Genomic DNA, 7600 nt, shown 5'->3' with positions numbered 1-7600 from the left:
ATGTGATGCATTACATTTAATCTGATCGGTGGGCTATGATCTAATGCATTTCGTTTATTCTGATTAGTTGGCTATGATCTAATGCATTACGTTTAATCTGATTGGTCGGCTATGATCTAATGCATTACGTTTAATCTGATTGGTGGGCTATGATCCAATGCATTACATTTAATCTGATTGGTGGGCTATGATCTAATGCATTACATTTAATCTGATTGGTCGGCTATGATCTAATGCATTACATTTAATCTGATTGGTGGGCTATGATCTAATGCATTACGTTTAATCTGATTGGTCGGCTATGATGTGATGCATTACATTTAATCTGATTGGTGGGCTAGGAGCTAATGCATTACATTTAATCTGATTGGTGAGCTATGATCTAATGCATGACGTTTAATCTGATTGGTGGGCTATGATCTAATGCATTACGTTTAATCTGATTGGTTGGCTATGATCTAATGCATTAAATTTAATCTGATTAGTCGGCTATGATCTAATGCATTACGTTTAATCTGATTGGTGGGCTATGATCTAATGCATTACGTTTAATCTGATTTTTGGGCTATGATCTAATGCATTACGTTTAATCTGATTGGTGGGCTATGATCTAATGCATTACGTTTAATCTGATTGGTGGGCTATGATCTAATGCATTACGTTTAATCTGATTGGTCGGCTATGATGTGATGCATTACATTTAATCTGATTGGTGGGCTATGATCTAATGCATTTCGTTTATTCTGATTAGTTGGCTATGATCTAATGCATTACGTTTAATCTGATTGGTGGGCTATGATCTAATGCATTACGTTTAATCTGATTGGTCGGCTATGATCTAATGCATTACGTTTAATCTGATTGGTGGGCTATGATCTAATGCATTACATTTAATCTGATTGGTGGGCTATGATCTAATGCATTACATTTAATCTGATTGGTCGGCTATGATCTAATGCATATCATTTAATCTGATTGGTGGGCTATGATCTAATGCATTACGTTTAATCTGATTGGTCGGCTATGATGTGATGCATTACATTTAATCTGATTGGTGGGCTATGATCTAATGCATTACATTTAATCTGATTGGTGGGCTATGATCTAATGCATTACGTTTAATCTGATTGGTGGGCTATGATCTAATGCATTACGTTTAATCTGATTGGTGGGCTAGGAGCTAATGCATTACATTTAATCTGATTGGTGGGCTATGATCTAATGCATGACGTTTAATCTGTTTGGTGGGCTATGATCTAATGCATTATATTTAATCTGATTAGTCGGCTATGATCTAATGCATTACGTTTAATCTGATTGGTGGGCTATGATCTAATGCATTACGTTTAATCTGATTGGTGGGCTATGATCTAATGCATTACGTTTAATCTGATTGGTGGGCTATGATCTAATGCATTATATTTAATCTGATTAGTCGGCTATGATCTAATGCATTACGTTTAATCTGATTGGTGGGCTATGATCTAATGCATTACGTTTAATCTGATTGGTGGGCTATGATCTAATGCATTACGTTTAATCTGTTTGGTGGGCTATGATCTAATGCATTATATTTAATCTGATTAGTCGGCTATGATCTAATGCATTACGTTTAATCTGATTGGTGGGCTATGATCTAATGCATTACGTTTAATCTGATTGGTGGGCTATGATCTAATGCATTACGTTTAATCTGATTGGTGGGCTATGATCTAATGCATTACGTTTAATCTGATTGGTGGGCTATGATCTAATGCATTACGTTTAATCTGATTGGTGGGCTATGATCTAATGCATTACGTTTAATCTGATTGGTCGGCTATGATGTGATGCATTACATTTAATCTGATTGGTGGGCTATGATCTAATGCATTTCGTTTATTCTGATTAGTTGGCTATGATCTAATGCATGACGTTTAATCTGATTGGTCGGCTATGATCTAATGCATTACGTTTAATCTGATTGGTCGGCTATGATATGATGCATTTGTTGTTGTCTGGTCATTTTATTTTTTGTAGTTTCACAATGTTTGTTGATCATTTTAAAACAGAAAATAATTCACTCAGTAGTGGTTGGTGTAGAAATGTTTTAAAACGTACTTGTACAAATAAAATTAGTGATTTATAAATATACTAAAGTACGAGAACACATCAAAGCAACTCAATTACAGTAATGTGAGTACTTGTAATCCATTACTTTCAGCTCTGATAAGTCACAGACCAATATTTTTAAATGAAAAAGGTGTGACATATTACAGAATTTACGGTATTTCAGTCAAACAAATATTCACTGCTTGTAAAGCTTCACTAGCTCTGAGTCTATGATAAATATCTATAAAACTTTTCCTCTTTGTTTCAAAAACACCCTAGAGTGGATTAGACAGTTTGTGATGCACTTTTTTACGTTTACATGTGTGCATTAAAGCATGTTAGTGGATTATCCCCCGCTAAACTAGTAGATTAAGGCATCATTAGCAGATAACAGATGAAGATATGCTAACGTTACTGGATAAACACAGCAACACAGCGTTAATCACAAGGTTCAGTTTTAATAATGCCATTATTACACAATTATAGAATATACTTTTAAACGTGATTTATTTTGCTGTAGTAAATTAAATGAATGAATTAGATATAATTTTAGGACATAAAGGTCCTATGCTATGAATCTAGATAATTGTATCCTGGATTAATCTCCATTAACGGGCGTCAACTAACCAAACATTCCCTGTCAGAGAGAAGCTGTCCTACGAAGGTCGATAACAACACGCTAATTGAAGCCAAGTGTTTTCAGCCTGGGTACATGCGTGTTCACATGAAAGGGGTGGAGCTAGCAAAGTCTGACCAATCACTACAATGGAGAAAACTGGCAGAGTGAGTTTCTTCACAAAGGTGATGACACGTGACGATAAAAAAAACGTGTGCTGTTGTAATGAAGGGAAACTGATCACTGTCCGTTATCAAAGCAGGCTGACTTGATAAGTGATAAAACCATTCATGTTGTGGGTTAAAACTACTAATAAATGGTTAATAATATGATGAACTGTATTAACACATCTATAGTAACAGGTTATGTACCACAGACCTTTAAAACCACTGTAATCAAACCTCTCCATAAAAATGACTTGTCCAATTATAGACCAATATCTAATCTCCCTTTAGTTTCCAAAATGTTTGAAAAAGTCATCACAGGTCAACTATGTGATCACCTACTTAGGAACAATTTATACAGAGCTTTCAGTCTGGCTTTAGAGCCAATCACAGCACAGAGACTGTCTTAGTAAAAGTAACCAATGATCTTCTCTTAACCTCAGACAGAAGGTTGATCTCAGTTCTGGTTCTCTTAGATCATATCTGTCAACTTTTGGATTTGAAAATAAGGGAAATTTTCTGGCGCCCACTACGATCCGTCCCACCCTCCCAACTAAGCTCCAGTATTCCTTATATTTTAATATAGATGTACAATAAATCTAAAATACCCACTTGTCAACTACTTACTAAATACAATGATGTGATTAGAATCTGGTAGGTCGACCTTTATTAACATTTAAATGTTTTGAACATTCCTACTAGGGCTGGTGATATGGACCAACACTCATATCTCAATATATTTTATCTAAATGATGATTTATGATATAAATCTAGATAATTTTATAAAATAAAGTCTGATCAGAAAGAAAATTCTGGGTTAAATTTGCTGATGAAAATGTTACACAGGCTCATTTATTAACAAACACCTGATCAATATGTGACACTTATTAATCATCTAACTGAGCTTTACATGTTGTTCTGAGAAGTAAAAGCAGCGACTCTTAAAACTAGTATTTTGATACATAATAAGCTATAATATATATATACATATATATATAGATATTGAAAATAAGGAATATATATATTGATATAGATAAATGAAATATTATAGTTTTCCATATTGCCAAAATAGAAAACTTGATACATCTTGAATCTCAATTTATTGCCCAGCCCTAATTCCTAAATTATAAAACAGCCAAAATAAAAACATAAATGTGTATATGAAGCACATGTGTTTATTTAATATACTTACAGTTTATATACAAGTCAGCACGTTGCATATTTATTATTAATTTCACATTGCTGGTCTTTAAGTCACACATTAACATTTTATTTTCAATAGATATTTTCTTATAATTTCTCATACTCACTCATGTGGTTCTCTGGTATTCACTAATGACTTATTATAAGTAAGTAAGTAGTTTATTTATAAAGCGCTTTTTACAGATAAAATCACAAAGTGCTGTACAGAGTTGTGGTAAAAGTACACGTGCAACACAATAGAATAATAAAACAAGAGTGCATAAATATCATAAGAACAGCAACATTAAAGGATAAATAAAAATTAAAATCCAGTAACTAAAAGCTTTACTGTAAAGTGTAGTCTTCAGCAGTTTTTTAAAAGTGACCACACAGTTGAGCTCCCTGAGAGACTGGTGCAGGTTATTCCAGAGTCTGGGAGCTACAGCCTGGAACGCCAGGTCTCCTCTGGTTTTAAATGTAGTTTTTGGGGTCTTTAGGAGACCCTGACCTGAAGACTGAAGGCATCGCCCTGATGAGTAGGGGCACAACAAGTCTGAGATATATTTAGGGGCCTGACCATGTAATGCTCGGAACGTGAGAACTAATATTTTATATTCTATGCGAAACTTAACTGGAAGCCAGTGCAGAGTAGCAAGAATGGAGGTGATGTGGGATGTTCTAGAAGCACCAGTTAAAAGTCTGGCAGCAGCGTTCTGAACGATCTGGAGTCTGTTTAGGGTCGACTTATTAAAACAAGTAAAAACAGAATTACAGTAGTCAATACGAGATGATATAAATGTGTGTATGACCAGTTCCAGATCTGATTTTGATAAAAGATGCCTCACTTTAGAGATATTTCTCAGGTGGTAAAAACAGTTTTTAGTCAATTGACGACAATGTCCCTCCAAAGACATGGACTGATCAAAAACAACCCCAAGGTTTCTGAGGCTGGTTTTAACAGATGAGCCCAGATCACCAAGAGAGTTTTTAATTAGAGGATGTTTTTATCAGGAGCAATGATCAGAGTTTCTGTTTTGTTTGAATTTATCTGGAGATCATTTGATGACAACCAGTTTTTGATACAGGATATACAGTCTAAGATCTCGGATAAAAAGTGAAACTCTGAGTCATATAGACACATTTATTACAGACTTTACATTCTTTAACACTTTTTTAAAGCAGTGTATATTTGTGGAGCTTGTGATTGGCTGATTTTTCATGGTGACTTACGTGGTTCCTTCCGCTGTGGGAGATGCTAAAAGTTACTAGTCTAACAGAACGTGTAACTGTGTCCCATCCTGCTGTTCTTTAGGAAGTTAAACTCTGTCACATTTTACAACGTATTTACAACAGTTCTTAGTTTTTTTAGCTGGAACGTCTTCATTCATTCATCTCTGTTCTGAGTTGTTTCTGGGTTTGTTGCTGCTGTCGGCACTAATCTCACGAGAGCTGCCGCCCAGGCTAATTCAGGTGGCAGTTCTCGCGGCGTCTTTTAATTTTTATTACATTAAAATACGAGATATTTACAGAAAAATAATAATACGTGAAGATGGCGGGAAAGAGAGGTGAAATACGAGAGTTTCTAGGCCAAAACGGGATACTTGACAGGTATGTCTTAGATCTCAGTGCAGCCTTCGATACAGTGGATCATCATCTACTGCTGCAGAGACTGGAAAGTGGTTTTGGGATTAAAGAAACAGCGCTGGGTTGGTTTAAATCCTACCTGTCAGACTGTCACGGCAAATTTCCAGTTGATCTCCTTTGGAGACATGATTTGTGCCCTGGTTGAATGATGAAGTCCAGTCAAAGCATGATGATTTTATAAAGAAAGGATTTATTATAAACTAAATAAAAAGCTTCCATCCTGTAAGAACGAAAGGCAACTAACTGGGAAAGTTCCACAGCTTCAACTTTATACTGATAGAGAAAAGTCTCACCCTGATGAAAGAAAAGGAGGGAGTCAGATGTTCCCAACAGTGGAGACGTTGGAGCAATGATATCTGTCTGTCTGATTATGTGTGTGCGTCAGTTGGTGTGTGTGTGTGTCTGTATGTGTGTGTGGTGTGAGTGTGAGTGAGTGTGTGTGTGTGTGTGTGTGTGTATCTGCATGTGATTCCACATGTGAGTTTGAGTTTGGCCTTGATTAGATGTAGCTCATCTGTGTGTGTATGTGAAAAAATGTGAGTTTTTGGTATGAGGCCTTCAGCAGAGACTGTGTGTTGCTGTGATTACACTGTCTGTACTGTGGATAATCTAATCTAACATGACTCAGCAAAGGAGCAACGTCTCTGTTCAAAAGCACAACAATAGAATGCAGTCATTGAGTATTAACACATGACAAATTGTTCACATGAACACACATTTGCCATAACATTTTCCACTTTTGGTCGCCATCAACGACCAAATCAAGAAACAAAATGATTATATTCCAGTAGAATAACCTTGGATCCACCTTTGCTGTCTGTCAGGGTAAACCATTAGCATCGTTATTGTCATACATTTGATTGTTCGACTCAACTTCACTTTAATTCTGTCTAACCTTAAAAGGGCCAATAATCTTGCTTAACTCTGGTTCAGACACAGAATAGGAGACACTTTTGCCACCAATTTAGCTTCAAAATGATATATATATCCTTTGAATATACAGCCAGCGTCCTGTATATTGAAAAAAAAACACAATAACAACAACGAAGACATAGACAAGCGTACACAACAACTAGTTTACACAGACAACAACAAAAACATGGACACTGAAAATGAACAGTAAGGTCAGTCCAGGTCAAAGCAAGTCATTCCACTGAATGTGGTATTATATATATATATATATATATATATATATATATATATATATATATATATATATAAAAAACAGTAAAATAACAGTCCAGGAGCTGCTTTAACCATATAGAACGGGAGCCCTCAGAACGCCGTCCAGAAACACAAATGCAAACACTGCTCAACTAGAATTGTATAAATACAACACAGGAGCCAAGCTCAAAACCATACTTTTTTTAGACTCAGAAAGTCAAAAAAAAAACAGAAGTACACTTAACCTCACCTTTTTAGAACAAAAGGCTGGGAGTACTGGGAAACAAACACAAACACTACTCAACTAGAAAGTAAATGACCATCTTGGAGCCTAGAGGGTTTGCCACATCTAAACGGGACCTCTCTCAAATCCACTTCCACCGGATTCCTACCTAATTGGAATTCGGGAGCGATTCTGTACGTTGACAAGGGCAGCCTCTAACAACCCTCACTCTAAGGGAACGTACAATATTAATATCATAGACTGAAACATTTGTTTAGAATGATATTCTGTTACCAAGCATGTATCAGATCAGGTGGACCGCTATCCGCTGGCAAGACAGTATGACGCATCATCTGATGTTGATTATAGAAACTAAAATGTAGATGGAGGCAGATTTACAGACTACACTTTAGATGTGTTTGTGGTGTTTTGTCATTTTTAATTTGAGTTTTTTTTAATAACTTTTCAACTTTTTAAACTATTCAACTTTTTAATTAATTTTAATGAAAATGTAAC

This window comes from Gouania willdenowi, unplaced genomic scaffold (assembly GCF_900634775.1).
Source record: "Gouania willdenowi unplaced genomic scaffold, fGouWil2.1 scaffold_129_arrow_ctg1, whole genome shotgun sequence".
Classification (NCBI taxonomy): domain Eukaryota; kingdom Metazoa; phylum Chordata; class Actinopteri; order Blenniiformes; family Gobiesocidae; genus Gouania; species Gouania willdenowi.
This window is presented reverse-complemented; position numbering follows the sequence as displayed.